Source organism: Eurosta solidaginis, chromosome X (assembly GCF_040869045.1).
Source record: "Eurosta solidaginis isolate ZX-2024a chromosome X, ASM4086904v1, whole genome shotgun sequence".
NCBI classification, from domain to species: Eukaryota; Metazoa; Arthropoda; class Insecta; order Diptera; family Tephritidae; genus Eurosta; species Eurosta solidaginis.
The window spans coordinates 104,159,718-104,176,873 of record NC_090324.1 but is presented as its reverse complement, the minus strand read 5'-3'; the positions used below and the strand labels follow the sequence as shown (position 1 = coordinate 104,176,873).

Genomic DNA, 17,156 nt, shown 5'->3' with positions numbered 1-17,156 from the left:
AATTTGAACATTGATAGGTTAAAATTAAATCTGTTTTTGTTATTTAATTAATAATTAACTTAGAAAAATTGTATATTATGCCAACTAGTCAGTAAGGATTGTATTCTGTAGACTGTATTAATAATAAATACATAAATAATGTACCTAAATTATCAGAGCGTCTTGCAAAAACTGATTGCTATAATAGTGAGGAAATAAAAATTGCCCACAAGCCAATAAATACTTTAAAATATACTTTCAATCGTACGAAATACGAAATACCAGAACGGAAAAAGTGACTGTGTATATAAAATACCTTGCAGAGGTAATGACAAAGAATTATGTTATTAGATATATGTGGGCACTACGAAATGAAAATTGGAAACATGTCTCACACAACACAAATCTGATTATAAACAATGTAATCATACACATAACCACAAAACAGCACTCATGGTCCACTGTGCAAGGAAGGCTGTTCGGGCTGAGTGCGTCGTAAACCGGCAGTGGGTAGTTGTGCGGGTGGATCTCGGGAAGGTTCACTCAGAAATACAATAAAGGAGAACACAAAGAGGAATTTCGTCGTTATAATATAATATTTAATTCAGAGTGAAGGAAAATATACAATCAGAGTGAAGGAAAATATACAATTTTGATACGATATTACCTTTGGGTTTAAAGTGCCGATGGTGATCATGGGCGATGTGAACTGCTTGGCGGTCGATCATAAAAGAGGTCAGTTGTCCCGTTGATGACAACCGCTAAGCCGCGAAAAGGTCCTCTGGTGTTGAGGAGGGGAAAGGCCACACATACACCTACCCCCACATATACGTTCATGGGTGCTGACAACCTGCACACACACGTGCATGTGTATGAAACGCATGCATGTGCATGCATGTACACAAATGCGGCACGAGTGTGGGTGGCTGGAAATATTATTAAAACGTTAGGGAGGGGCACCGTCAATCAGGTAAAAGTTAGGCATTGTGCCTAAACATGCCGCCCCTTGCGGTACGCAACCTCACAGTCCGCCAAGGATCACCGACCGTAAAGAAGAGAGAGAAAAAACATTAAAAAATTATAACTAATTATATCTAACTTAACATAGCGACGGCCAGTCCGCCGGCTTGGCGGCACGCAAGATGGTTTGCGTAGTGTGCGAGCTTGGTTGCTGCTGCCTCGGTCATTCGCCACTTTTCCCGTCATGGTTAGAGGCCTGATCAATGTTTGCCTAGAGCTAGGGATTGCGAAAAGAAGTAAGAAGATATATGTGTTGATATTTCTTGCCGTTTATTACAAATTCATTGGAAATGAACAAACAAAGAATTTTGTATGAAGAAAATTCAATAAAAAATAACGTATTGTAACGAGAAAAGATCGTGAACGCACCCCTCCATTGTGAATTCATACAAGTGGCGAAGGTTGGATAAAAACGTTCGCAATAGTAAACAGCCTCAATCACGTGTTCAATCGCTGTTCGATTACTTAAATCATTAGCTTAACTGTGGTTTTCAAACATTTTTGTAGACGACTAGTATATTGCTTTATTTACATAATTTATAGCTGGTTACTCAAATTTAATCTATAAACTTGATTTTAGAAATAAATATTAATATGTAGTCTGATTTCCTGTATACAAATTTAAAAGAAAAGCTGATTTGAAACAAATGTGCAATTCATGGCAATTCAATTTAATAACGGCGAACAAAAGAAAAAGAAACCTTTCTTCCATTCTCTAGCCATTCGCGACAGCCGTTCTCACTGTCAGCTATTATTTGACACGTATGTATGGCAATGGAGGAATAGAAAGATTTTTCGCTTGTACGAATTCACAATGCACACCTTTTGCAACTGTGTACAACAGAAATTCAATAAAAATAACAAAGTATAAAAATTCGTGTTTTTCGGTCATTACCGAACATTTTGATGTTAGGCCTTGGTTGTGCCCGAGAGTACCCAACCGAAGATGGTACTCTGAGCTAGCAAAAGGCCAAACGTGGTGGGCAGAATCCCTGGTAATATTATCTCCGCATATACATCTGTTCTTAGGACGAGGCGGATCGAGGCGGATGTATGGAACTGCGGATCCGCCAGACGGAGATGTGCGTACGGGGCTGCGATAGCGTTGTCGATGCTGGTCGTGGGTGTCATGCGCCGAAAACTGGATACAACATTACCGCAGCATGGGTGGCAATTCTTTTGTTTTTTCCGTGTCTTCCTCTGATTCGTAATAGGCATCCTGCTTGCCCGCCAATGTTGCTGGCAGGGAGTTGGAGCTCCTGGGCGAGCTCATCTGCTATCACGGTGGTGGGGGAGCATCCGTCAATTAAGGCACGGACGAGGTGTAGCCGACCCCCCACTTCTATCTTCACGACCGCGGTGTGTGTGATCGCTACCGTTGGTATCATGGTGGCGGTGGCTGAATGCGGGGCTAGGAGCCCTGCCCGGAAGGCGGACACTGTGGTGAGCTGCAGCGAGTTGGATACGTGGCTGCGATCTCGTGGCTGATGATGGGAGTGATGTCGTTGTTGCAGGCGAAGAGGCCTTGTCTCCGCTCTGCGGTCGCGCGAATATCGTCTCCGTTGGGGGTTCCTGGTTTGCCGGCGAAGAGACCGGGTCTCCGCTCGGCCGTTATATGTATGGCGCTGTGCTGTCGCTGTCCCTTGTTGGAGCCGCTTCATCTCATGCTGCAATCGAGGTGGAAATGACTTGGCTATTGGTGGTGTGGTCGGGCGAAGAGACCGCCTCTCCGGTCCGGCTGGCATCGTGGTTTCGGGGTGGACGAAGAGGTCCAGTCTCCGTTCCAGCGTCCGACACATATAAAGAGATCGAGTCGTCTATCCCCTCTCGGGGTGAATATATCTCCTCTTCCACTTGCACGCTCCATGGCTTGGAGCGGGCTTTTCGGAGTAGCTGCTCCTCCTCGTCGATAGAGGCAATGTGTAGCATTGTGTGGTGCTTCTCACCGCACCGCAGACATCGCGCTTGGCTTGGGCACGCGTTAGAGCGGTAATCAGGGGCCAGACAATTTCTGCAGTAGCTTCGGCGTATCGCTATGTAGAGGCGCTCTTCTGGACACACTCCGCATTCAGATGAATAACGCACTGCGTGCGCGGCTGCATTCCGTTTCAAAGCGGCAAAACGACCCATTTTCTGAAAGGAACGCAGTGGGTTTGAATAGGTCGCGTCCTTGTCGAAGCGCAGGGGCGAGTGGTCTTTAATTGTACTGTTGAGATTTTTGAAATTTTAGTAGCGCGTGCGTAGGGGGCAAACATCTGTAGCAGCATAAAAATATTCATATTTGGCGCACATCATGTGCATGGCCTCTTTCCACGCACGTTATGTGCGTGGGTGTTTAGTGCCTTATTTTGTTTATTTTGTGTCACCCGGTAGCGTTTTAGTTAGCCACGGGCACGCTAGTGCTGCAGAAAAATGAGCATTTACGATTTTCGGTTCGCACATTCTGGTACCGAACCGGGTAGAAAGTGGATAGCGTGGATTCTTTTGAGTCGCTGTTATTTGTGTTGTTGGTGCTAAAAACCAACAACTTTCCTTCCCGCCGCAAAAAAAATGTTTGGACAGCAAAATCGTATGCTATGTAAAAAAAAAAAAAATAAAAGAAATGTTCCTTTTGGAAGAGGGGTGAGATTTATAAAATGTATAATTTTTTATTTGTTTGTATTGCCCTTGGCTTATTTGTTCAACTTATTTTTTTATTGATGGCCTTAATCAAAAGGCACGGTTCCCGAAGGGTATTTGACTCCGATACCGATTTCTCAGAAACGGGTTTTTGGTTACCCGTTTGCCTCTTTTTATGCATCCCTAATATAATGTACATTTAAACTCGGCATATATATGTACATACGTTGCTATAAGTATATGGACAGTCAGTGCACGGACTTTACCGCGTTGGTAGAGTGACCAACCGTTTTGACCCATTTTTCATTTTCTACTACTTCTACGACTTCTGCCACCAAAACTTAGATTCTACCAATATTTCGGTATTTTCGCACTGAAAACGTATACTGCGATCATTTTAAAGTATTGACTTGCCGAGCCCACCCAACTCACATTAGGAGGTGATACTGACCAAATCAGTCAATTTTGAAAAATTTGTGGACAACTTAAACGGGAAATAAATTTTTGATGAGATAAATATAGTAACTGAGCACGCGATTATTTTCTGCGCTAATTTTCTCAGTTTTTTTTTTGTGAATAATTTGAACGAAAATAAAAATAAACGATAACATGCCGAAATTGGTCATTTTGTGGCAGTATTTTTAATACTTTGGAATATTGTTGCTGTGATTAGACGTTTTGGTGCATGTTTGTCAGTATTTCACACTCACGATACAGGAGAAGAGTGAGTATCGTATAGGCACAAGCTATGTAGGTATATACAAATGTACATGTAAGTTTGTCTTGTTTACGTGTTTTAAAGGTGTCATTTCCTTGAAATGCGCGTTATTTGTTTTACAATACATTATTAATTGTTTGATACAAATATGAACGGTAGCTGTTGTTTTCTTGGTAAAAACTACCAACTACTACTATTTTCATTTTTTTCGTCTACTACAATTCCCTTTTTAGAATTCCGCTCACTGGTACCAGCATACCCACGGCAAAGACAAAAAAACGCACATTCATACATACCCGTGTATTCAATGTAAAATTCCTATTAATTGAAACAACGGGAAATGTATCAGGTGATTTTCCGTTCTTTCATTTAATTTTTTACTACGGCATGGCCTGGCGTACAACCTACATATTTATAATAACTCATACAAAAATTAACTTTTGAATAGTTGTGGTCAAAAAATTTTTATTTAAAATACGCATAAGAATTTTTTTTTCGCTCAGCAACTGTGGGTGGTGGTATTACATTTGGGCCATTTGCATTATGTAGAAGCTTAGTGGTACAAGCTCCTATATTCGGATCATTACTACAAGGTGAATCTTTCCAGCTGAAACGCGGCAGAGGCACAGGTATGGAAGATGTTATAATCTCCTCTCCTGACGTAATTGCATTGCAGCTTGATATGCAGCAATAAGTTTTAAGCAGGAATAAAACTGTACCCGCGAGATGTGTGGAGAAGCTCCTGGAATACCGGCTAGGGCAGTGTTCTCGACAAGAATGTCGTTTGGCACATTAGCTGAACGGTATAACTCCATTGCTTTGAGTATAGGTATTTTACCAGCCTTTTCTACGTCACAACATAAAAACAAATCGCCAAAGTAACGCGACTCATTTTCCTTAAGGTGTGAGAATCAATCTTGCCAATAAATGCTACTTTGGACTAGGTAGGCAATTGAAAAGTAAAGTCCTCTCTCGGCGAACGAAAATCATACTCTACAAGTCACTTATCGTACCCGTCCTGCTATATGGGGCAGAAGCATGGACCATGACAACAGCAGATGAAGCGGCTTTGGGAGTGTTCGAGAGAAAAGTTCTTCGAAAGATTTATGGACCTCTACGCGTTGGCGATGGCGAGTACCGAAGAAGATTTAATGATGAGCTGTACGAGCTATACGCAGACATCAACATAGTCCAGCGAATTAAAACGCAGCGGCTGCGCTGGCTAGGCCATGTTATGCGAATGAAAGATGATGCTCCGGCCAGGAAAGTGTTTCTATCGGAACCCGCCTATGGAAGCAGAGGTAGAGGGCGGCCCCCACTCCGTTGGAAGGACCAGGTGGAAAACGATTTAAACTCCCTTGGTGTGACCAATTGGCGCCGGTTGGCGGAGCGAAGGAGCGACTGGCGCGCCTTGTTGGACGGCCATAACCGTTTAGACGGTTAAGCGCCAATTAAGTAAGTAAGTAAGTGCCTCCATTGCAGAGTCGACTACTATGACACTGTTGCTGTCAGTACGTAAATCGCTAAGTCACAATTACCAATCCGCAAATCCTTTTTTTACAAATACAATTTTGGTATGTGAACGCACTGCAGTAATATTTTTCTCCGATGGTAATAGGATTTTGCAGGATTGGAATTGATATTTGAGCTCCTGGGTTCACTTCTATGTAACTTAATTAATTATATTTGCTAAACTTTCAAATTGTACGAGGTCTACAATCCTTCTCTTTACCTTCTACGTTTTCGCATGAAAATTCATCGACAATTGTCAAAGTATAGCTCATGTTCCGCAGCTGGCCAAAAAGTGGTTCCCGTACAGATTTTCCTGACTGCTTGGGAAAGTTAAAACAGTTTTAAGAGCCGTGTGAATATACGAATTTTTTTTCAAGTTGCACGCCGAAAAGCAGTTGTTTTTATTTCGGCCCTTTTTTATATAATTTATAACAAAAAAAATATTTTAAACACATGTATTAATCTGGTGGTGTTTATATTTAATTAAAGTGTTACGATTTAGAAAATTTTGTATCCTTTTTTTATAAAGTCGTGCCAAAATCACATAGTATTTGCCAGTTACTTTGCTGAACAAGTTGTATCCAAATAAAATGTTCACCTCCAACGCAAGGAAACTGATGCACAGGAGTTTTCTCAACCGTTGCAAAAGTACTCTAGTCGTTGCTGAACACAACAATGAAGCACTTAATCCCATTACATTGAAATACCATTTCGGCAGAAAAGAAAATTGGCGGTGACGTCACAGTGCTTGTGGCAGGCACAAAGTGTGGTCCCGCATCAGAAGCAGTTGCTAAAGTAGAAGGTGTTGCCAAAGTGTTAATTGCCGTAAATGGTGCTTTCAAAGGTTTCACCCCCGAGTCAATAACACCATTAGTGTTGGTCGCACAAACCCAATTCAAATTTACACATATCCTAGCAGGTGCTACGGCATTTGGTAAAGATGTACTACCACGCGTTGCTGCGAAATTGGATGTTTCACCAATTTCCGAGATTATCGATGTAAAGAGCGAAGATACTTTTGTGCGCACAATTTATGCTGGTAATGCTGTACTAACACTACGTTCCAAAGATCCTGTCAAAGTAATTAAAGTACGAGGCACGAATTTTCCACCTGCTGCAGAAACTGGTGATAACGGTACTATCGAACAAGCACCAGCTGGCGAGTATGCTTCAGCATTGAGTGAATTTGTTTCGCAGGAACCTTCAAAATCCGACCGTCCAGAGTTGACAGGCGCTAAAGTTATTGTGTCGAGTGGACTTGGTCTTAAGTCCGGAGATAATTTCAAACTGCTTTATGATCTGGCTGATAAATTGGGTGCTGCTGTTGGTGCTTCTCGTGCAGCCGTCAATGCGGCCTACGTACCTAACGATCTGCAAATTGGTCAAACAGCAAAATTGCTGCACCTGATTTGTATATTGCTGTTGGCATTTCTTGCGCCATACAACATTTGGCTGACATGAAGGACCTTTTTTTACATAATTTATAAACAAAAGTATTTTAAACATAAGTATTAATCTTTCTCTACTCATACGCAATTAACTCTCTGCGACTGGCGTGCTAGCTTGTTGTTTTTTAAATGTGAACGTTTTAAAATGTAGTCGTCACCTTAATAATACTTCCATGAATCAACCGATTCAGGATTCTTCTGTTTACTTTTACGTTCAATTAAGCCAGCTAAATGTTCAGAGCGCATTGATAATGAATTAATTTTTTCCACAAGTTGTTGATAAGGACTTAATTGTTGTGTGCCCATAACTACATGCCCTAAATTGGAATCAATTTTAGCATTCAAACGAGCATTACGTATTAAATTCACAATCCAACATTCTGCCTCACTTGCTCTCATATTCAATTTATCTGCAAGCATGCTAATTGTTATACATTGATGAATACGACAGAGTCTCGAATATCAATTGACGTGCATCTTCGACAAATTCATTTAAACAAGCAACAATGGAGAAATCATTTAAAATAACCGTTTGGCGTTCATGTAATTTTAAACGTGCACTTTCGAAGTCAAAGTTTACATAGAAACACTCCAAAATTTCGGCGATAGGATCACGATAAGTATAAGATTCTTGCTGTATAACTTTGATTAGGTCTTTAAGTGCGTTACGGCGCGTGCGATTTATTATGACTGCGGTGGCTAAATAGCGCATAATGTGTGGGCACATTGTTTGTATGGCATTAAGATAGAGTAGCTTGTACAGGAACATTTCAATTATTAGATCACGTCCTTTAGGGTGATTAAAGAAAACCAACGCAGACCAATGGATTAACCATGTACGTTGTTGCAGGGCCTGAATTATAGAGAAATTAGCATTATCAATATAATCACACAGACGCGTCAAATCCTCTAGTGCTGTATTCCGGTTGAGCGTTAAAATATCGCCCGCCAATTTACCCCACAACACATTCAAGTAGTTCTTATCATTTGGCGACATAACAATCAAACAAAAGTACAAATAAGATGTTGATTCTTGATAGTTGCCGCACTCGTAAAAATACTTGGCCAACTTGTATGCACTTTCCAAATATTCCACCTTAAAGTTATAATCTTTTTGTAGTGCATCAACAAAAGTTTTTGAATCTTTCATGCTTTCGCCATTTTTGAGAATATCCGTCGCATTCATAATTGGTGCTACCTCATTTTGCAGTTGTTTGAGTGTAGCCAAAACTTCAGCTTTGCGCTGCACCAATTCCTCGGGTATTTCCTGGCTCAAATTCAAACGTTTGCGCGTGTCCATTGTATAATCAATCATATTGGTTTTGTTCACTGTCTCTAGAATGTATTCCAAAAACTATTGCTGACTGTAAATCTCTTTGCCGCACAAGAATTCCAACAGTGGAAAAGTAAGATGTCTGTCCAGAAATTGACAATTAATCTTTGTTAAATCAAATTGTGTCATTTTTATTTAATATTGATCACTATTTTGTAGATTGTATATAGCTGTTTTACTATGAATTTATGCAAAACTTAACGCGTTGAATTTGTTTCTATATACACCCCAACACACGTAAAATCCACGACTTTCGTTAAACGTTGGCTCATCAGAGAGAACGACTGAAGCTATTCCTCAGTTAATGTATGCATGAAATTTAGAAATAGTGCTGAGATTTAAATATATATTATGAATTCGTAATATTATTGTCATTACTAAAATAAAGATTAGCATTTATAACGAGTTCTGTGGCAGACCGTGGATCTGCCTTAGGGTTCTGGTGTCTTCGCTCGGGATGAGCGAGTGAATTTGCGGGATATTTTTTTTGAAAGGCGGGATGTGTGTTTGACCAAAGGTCGTCTGATTTGACCCTTCTCGGTTATGAGGTCGACTACACGTACTCGGTTATCTTCGCCGGGGTGCACGTTGACGGCTCTACCTAACCTCCATTCGTTGGGAGATAAGTTGTCCTCTTTGATGACAACTAGATCATCCACTTTAAGATTTTGCTTTGACTGTTTCCACTTCACTCGTTTTTGAAGTTCGGAAAGGTATTCGGTTTTCCACCGACGGCAGAAGGTTTGATGGAGGGCCTTGAGCTTCTGCCATCTGTTTATTATGGAGGCCGGGCTTTCGTTCACGTTCGGTTCTGGCGGCGCCAGAAGATGGCTGCCCATTAGGAAATGTCCTGGGACTAGTGGTTCCAGGTCCGTTGGGTCATTCGACCCTGGACTGAGAGGGCGCAAGTTGAGGCCCGCCTCAATCCTGCACAAAAGTGTTTGGAACTCCTCCATAGTATATTTGTGGGGGAAGCGATATTTTTGAAGTGGCTTTTGAAGCTCTTCACTCCCGCTTCCCATAGGCCGCCCATATGTGGAGGGGCGGCGGGAATAAAATGCCAGCTCAATGCTTGATGGCTATACTTTGAGACTGTTTTGTCCCGGATTTCGGCCAGAAAGCTTTAAATTCGGATCGCAAAGATCTTGATGCTCCGAAAAAATTTGTACCATTGTCGGAGTAGATGTTTTTCGGACATCCTCTTCTCGCGATAAAACGCGAGAAGGCTGTGAGAAAGCATGGGGTGCTGAGTTCACTAGTGGCCTCTAAGTGAATGGCCTTAGTGGAGAAACAGACAAAAAGGCAAACGTAGCCTTTTGACAATCGACATCCCCTACCGCGGTGGTTTTTGACGTCGAAAGGCCCCGCAAAGTCTACCCCGGTATTGGTGAACGCGCGGGTAAAAGTAGTCCGTTCGCAGGGAAGGGTACCCATAAGTTGGGACTGCGCCTGTTTTCGGTGAATAATGCAGGTTTTGCAATTGTGGATGATGGCTCTGATCATGGTCTTGATAGTCGGTATCCAGTATTGGGTTCGGATAAGACGAAGCATGAGCTGGTTCTCGCCTAGAAGGGAGTCATGATGAGCCATCACAACTGTAAGGCGAGACAGCCTACAATTGTACGGCAAGATGATTGGATGACGCTCGTTGTATGATATGTCTTTTGAAGCCCCTAGGCGCCCCCTGTTCTAATAATATCATCTTTGTCGATGTATGGGTTGAGTGACAGTATTCCACTCTTTCGATCGATAGGTTCCCTATTTTTCATTTTAAATATTCTGTTCCGTAAAATTGTTTCTGGCAGACTTGTATTAATGCTTGAGTCGTTGCCTTAATCTCATCGGCTGAGATTATACACGACCTTTCGTGGAACATTGCCTTAGTTTTAGGATGCGTTCTTTTATAGAATCTCCTAACATAGGATAGAAATTTCAAAGCCCTGGGCAGATTTGAAAATCGGTTGAGAATATCTATTTTACCTACCCTCGTCTTGGCATATGTTTGTGTCCTCTTCTCCTCAGCGGACGTTTTGTATTCGGTCTCTTGTGCTGGCCAGTGGGAATTGTCTTCTTGCAGCCAAGAAGGTCCCTGCCACCACAACGAATTGTTGACCAAATCTGATGCAAGTAGTCCTCTGCTTCCTAGATCCGTTGGATTAGATTCCGAGTCCACGTGAAGCCAGTCCTTGCTACCGACCATATCGATGATCTTAGTGATTCGGTGTGCGACGAAGGTTGACCAGGAACAGGTCGGCTTTCTTATCCATGCGAGTACGATAGTCGAATCCGTCCAGAGGTGAACTTTTGCTGGTCCCAAATGAATGTTTCGGAATATTGATTCCATGATTTCTACGAGCAGCATGGCGCCGCAGAGCTCTAAACGTGGTAGCGAGATGGTTTTCACTGGAGCTACTCTGGTTTTTGTTAAAAGTAAGTGTATGAAAACCTAATCAACTCTTTTCACGCGCATGTATACCGCTGCCGCACCGCGGTATCCTAATGTTATCTATTCCGCTATGGTGTTGTGTGAAATTTTCCCACCGTTCTAAGGTAGTTGGGGAGACAGGTTCGTCCCACCCGGTGCTCTCTAACCAGATATTCTGCATTAGTATTTTTGCCACTATGACCATTGGTGCAAGCCAGCCTAAAGGGTCGAATAGTTTGGCTATAGCGGATAGGATTGCGCGTTTGGTGATGTTCTCGTCATTCTCTAAAGCTCCTGCTGTAAAGTAAAATATGTCTGAGTGCGCGTTCCATCGTATTCCGAGTGCCTTCACCGAGCTAGCCTCTTCAAACGCTAGGAAGTCCTCGCTGAGCAGATCCGTTTTGGGGATGACCTGAAGGATTTCCTCACAATTTGATGTCCACTTGCGCAATGGAAAGCCAGCTGAGTGTAATGCTTCGCGAATCTCGTTTCGTGCTCTGATAGTTGACGCTATTGTGTGTCCACCAGATAAAACGTTGTCGACATACATACTTTCTCGTAATATACCCGATGCTATTGGTTGGGTATTTTTTACATCATCAGCCAATTGTAGAAGTGACCGTATCGCGAGGTAGGGGGCGCAGTTTACACCAAATGTGACAGTCCCTAATTCGTAAAGACTGATGGGTTCGTTGGGGGATGTTCGATGGACAATTCTTTGAAATTTGGCGTGATTATCGGTCACCCAAATCTGCCTATACATCTTTTCTATGTCACTATTAAAGACAAAGCGGTACAGTCTCCAACGTAGAATTAAAATGGGCAAGTCTGCTTGGAGTACTGGACCTGGGTGGAGTATGCCGTTTAGACTAATGCCATTTGCCGTAGGACTTGACGCGTTGAAGACGACGCGCACCTTGGTATTGGTACTTTCCGCCTTTACAACGGCGTGATGGGGCAGGAAATAATTATCCGAATCGTCGGATGGTATATTATTCTTGATTTTTCTCATATGTCCGAGTGTTTCGTATTATGAAAACACCCGAACATACTCTTTCCCTAAATCTTGGTTTTTCAGTAATCGGGCGATTACTGAAGAATTGTGAACATGCGCGCTTTAGGGACGGTCCTAATGTAATATTCTCCCGGTAATCCTGCCTGAATGGTAGCGAAACTGTATACCTCCCATTTTCATTACGTTTTGTCGTTGACTTAAATAACTGTTCACAATACCTTTCTTCTTCATTAAGCATTTTATTTTTGGGAACATTTTCTACCTCCTAGAAAGCTTTTAATTGGTAAGTTTGGCTAGAATCAGAACTGGAGTAGTCAAGCTGAAGCATGGATCCACTGGTGAACGTAATTCGATTGCGGATGCCTCTCTAACTTGAGCAGATACTGCATTGGTGATGCCCGACACTTGGGCGTGCATTTTTCTCGCTGGAAAATTGATTCTGCGTTTCAGTCTTTCTGTCATGAAAGAACATTCAGACCCTGAATCAATTAATGCCCGCGCGGAGATGTCGGTACCATTATGGTGAATGTGTACGCGAGCAGTTCCTAATAGCACGCCTGTGCTGGAATTGGCATGACAGGATATTACATCCTGGTTTGCAGATTGTCGCGCCTGTGCTGATGTTTTTGGGATATTATCCGCATTTTTGAAAGGATTGCGTACAGCCGTGTGCTGAGATGTATCCGCATGCAGGAGCGTGTGGTGACGAGAGTGGCATTTGGAACAGTTGTAGGAACTGGTGCACTTCGTTACGGTGTTTCCTGGGGATAAACAATTCAGGCTGCCACTTGTGGAGTTTATAAATTTAATATTTTCTACTGGGGTTAACTCGCAGAAGCGTGAACAGTTGCGTAATCTGTGCTCAGGGGACTTGCACATTTTATGATTGATTTTGTTGTTTGCTTAGATACTTTTGTTTGAAAAGCACCAAGTCTTTTCGGAGGGGTTTCTGGCGATTGTCGCGACGCGTTTTATTTTTGCACTTTCGAAGTGGCATGCCCTGTAAAACCAGACATTGTTTCAAGTGCCTGAAACCGATCAGACAGGAATTTATCCATATCCTTCCACTTGGATATGTCCATTTTATGGTACTTTGCTCCCAAAGAGCCAACGTGCTCTCTGGTAACTTGGTTGAACAGAGATAGGCCAGGATTGCATCTCAATTGGAAGTGTCAATTTTGTGGCATTTGAGGGACCAAATACAATTATTTATATGATTCTGTAGCTTTTTTATCGAACTGCCGCACTCACTTTCTACCTTTTTTAAATTGAATAAAATTTGTAGTTGTTTATTTACTAATATACGTTTGTTCTCGTATCTTTCACACAAGTTTTTCCAGGCCATCTCGAAGCCTTCATTTGTGAGAGGGCATTTTTTCACGATGTCTTTTGCTTCGCCCTGCATTTTTTTGTTGAAATGGAATAACTTTTCCACCCCTTTCAAGCTAGAGTTTTTTATATAAATTGCCGTGAACAGGTCACGAAAAGTTGGCCAAGACAGATAATCCCCTTTAAATACTTCCGTGTCGCAAGCAGGGAGGCGAATTTTATGCCCATGAGGTTCTTGCTCAGGGTTGACGTTCTTTTCATCCTTCTTGTATTTTTCTGCCCCAGCAGATATAGACGCTGAACATCGCACGTAGATTGCGTATGCTGCCTTTTGCTTCTTTCTGACCGCCATAACGCCATCCGCTGACACCTCATCAGATCCCAATAACGAATCTGTTTATGCGGTGTAGGCTGTCACCCGTCCCATCACCCGCTTGTACATACGTATAGCTATGAATTTATATATATCACCCGTATCTTGTATTATTCGATTATTGAATTGTATTATATCGAATATCTATGAATTTATATATATATCCCTTCTCTTGTATTATATTCGATTATTGAATTGTATTGTATCGAATTATCCCCTAGAACCAATGCATTGTATTTACCCTTAAATTCCCTATGGGGTCTCCTCATGGACGTGTGGCAGCCTCCACCGCGCAAATCCACCAGATGGAATTCGCCGCAACTACATAGTAGCGATCCGGTAGGATCGCTACCTGTCAAAAAAACCACCACCTTTTGGTCATATGAATTTTTTATTATTATTGTCATTGTGCAGAAATCAAAATCCTGTTTTTTCCTGTGCTGCAGAAAAAGTATTATAATTCTTGATAATCAAAGTTTGTATGATAAAACACATTAAAAGTCAAATTATCAAGTCACCGTTTATTGTGCTACAATTAACATTCCCATTAATTATATTGTGCGGAAATCTGCAAGTCACCGAGCATTGTCGGTTTCCTGGTAATCCATTATACCAACTTCATTTTTGGAGTTAATTTAATTTGAAAGAGTCCAAAATAAAATCGAGCGAGTAGTTTGAAGATATAGTCAAAAGTGATACTGTTCGCGACTTTAAATAATAAACAAGTGTTCTTTCCTTTGATTGATAACCTATGCATGTACATGAAAGGTGCAATGCGGTATACAAAAAGAAGGTTTAATTGCAACATTTTCCGTGGTCCTATGTAATCTGGCTTCGTCCTTCGCAAGTCAGTGTGAATACAAGGTATCTGTGGTCAAATCATCTGCTGTAGAGGATTTGTTACCAGCGTCATCGCTATCATCACCACATCATCGCCAGCACCGCATTTGCAGTGGGAGTACCTAAACAACAGGTGAGTGGTGTCATATCCCTTAAGGTGTAGCTAATGGTCCTTCGTCGCCTTTGACGAAACCAGCCCCTTAAACAATAATAATACTCCTTAAAGTATATCCCCCCAATTAAAATTTGGCGGTTCCCAAGAACTATATATATAGATTTTCCCACCATATACATAAATCTCCCGCCAAAAAATACATTTTCCCGCCATAAAAGTATATATTCTCACCCCCTATATACATATATACATATCGCGGTGCATTACAGACCAGCAAATTCCACTCATACTTTTACAAAGTTAACCTGTGTCCCTTGTGGTATAATATAAATACATATTCCCACATAAGTATTACTCGGGATACCCAGCAGCAAATTCGGCCAAATTCACATAGTTTAAATTACCCAACAGTAAATTCTGCCGCTCATCCAGCTGGTTCCAGACTAATCCCAATTGAGTCTAACTGGTCCTAGCCTACTACACTCTCGACTAATAGGAAAACTTATCCCTTTGGTTTTCCCGTAGAAAATAACCAAAATAGCTAACATAAAATTAAGCAAGTCCCTCTTCAGAATGGCTAGCGTGGTCGGAAGTAAATTTATATCCGAAACGGATCTCTTTTCGGATTACTGCGCTCGGTTCGGTACAACCGACAGCCAAGATAACACCGAGGCATCCCTAAAAATAAAAGACAAAAATATCGATGTATTCTGGGAAAGGCTACAGAGCGCATATGACGCTGTCGTAGAGTCAGATGACAACGACCTTCCCTACGACTTTAAGGCCTCAGCCTTCACCAAATACCGCACCTGCCTTATAGCATATGAAGACACAAAGGCAAGACTAGGCGATCAGCTCCAGCTAAGGACTAAGCAATCCTGTCCCCGCTACACCCACCACTCCCCAAGAAAATTCCGGGATGCACCTCAAAGTACCCGCCTGTGACGCCGAAGTCTTTTACGGGAGTTATGATCAATGGCCGTCCTTCCGTGACATGTTCAAAGCGGTCTATATCAATCACCCGAAACTCTCAAGCGCCCAAAAATTGTACCATCTCAGGTACAAAATCCAAGGAAAAGCCGACCAGATAGTAAAGCAATTCCCACTAAGTGATGCCAACTTTGCTCTGGCTTGGGAAGCTCTGAAATCCCGATACGAAAATAAAAGAGTCCTGGTCGACAATCAAATCCGAATTCTCATGAATCTAAAAGCGATTCAATCGGAAAACAGTGATGAAATCCAAAGACTGCAATCCTCCGTAAACAACTGCCTCCAAATATTAGCAACCCAACAAGTCTCCACAGAGAGTTGGGACCCCATTTTAATTTATTTAGTAACGTCCAAGCTCCCAGAACAATCATTAAGCTCCAGACGAGACCTACCGAACTGGGCCCAAATGGATCAGTTTCTGACTACTCGCTACGAGATCGTGGAAAAGGTGGATCAATGGCGACCAGCCAAAGCCCGATATAATCCACCCTCCACCAACTTCTCAAGGCCTACCCCAAGTCAGAACGATCCCCAGTTCAGGCAAGGTCAAACCCAAAACCAAAGCCGCAACCCCCCGCAGAACAGCAACTATACCCAAAATCCTACACAAATGCTCATGTGGCCGAGCATCAAAAATCTACGCCTGCAGAATGCGCAAGCAGGCCTCCCACACGCTACAAAGCTGCTTGCATTACAAAAAGCTGGCAATCCCTGAACGGAAAAAATTCGTGAGAGAAAACAATATGTGCGAAAACTGCCTGTCCCAAACCCACCTCTTAAAAGATTGCACAAGCACAAGAACGTGCCTCCACTGCCAAGGTCGCCACAACTCCACCCTCCACTACGCCGGAGTATCTCATAAAACCAATGGCCCTCGGAAAACAACAGCTCAAGTAGCTACTAGTCAGGACGTTGCCAACATAGATCCCAACGAGGAACTTCCCACCACCTCAAACGCTGCCCGCATCCAATCTTTGCATGCAGAAAATGATAGCAAGATCACTCTCCCCACAGCGATAGTGTCAACAGAACACCGAGGGGACTGCTTCAGGCTCAGAGCCTTAGTGGATCAAGGGTCAGAGCATAGCTTCATCTCATCAAAAGCTCAAATCAAGCTAGGCCTCCCATATACCCACTCCCTATTTGAAATATCGGGCATGGGAGGCGGAGTAGTACAAACCTCCAACAAGTTATGCTCACTGACCCTAGTCTCAAATGACCACAAGGTGAAAATAAAGGCCCAGGCAATAGTGCTACCTCGGCTTACTAGGCAACTCCCAACACTCAGGCTAAATAACGACCAAATGCGTAAATGGTCACACCTCAAGCTAGCAGACCAGAATTCTCAGAATCCCTCCCAAATTGATCTGGTGTTAGGCAGCGATCTCATCCCTCAAATCATGCTAAATGGCATAGAAAAGATCTCGCCCACACTGCTAG

The 17,156-nt window shown here is 42.4% G+C and overlaps 1 protein-coding gene and 2 pseudogenes across 10 annotated transcripts in view; 2 read left to right on the top strand and 1 right to left on the bottom strand.

The window, feature by feature from the left end:
• The window catches only part of CaMKII (Calcium/calmodulin-dependent protein kinase II), a 3,892,153-nt gene that overhangs the window by 2,813,012 nt on the left and 1,061,985 nt on the right, over nucleotides 1-17,156 (top strand). The gene's annotated exons all lie outside the window — the stretch shown is intronic.
• LOC137234498 (electron transfer flavoprotein subunit alpha, mitochondrial pseudogene) lies at nucleotides 6,332-7,335 on the top strand (annotated as a pseudogene).
• Nucleotides 7,344-8,758, bottom strand: LOC137234257 (eukaryotic translation initiation factor 3 subunit E-like; annotated as a pseudogene).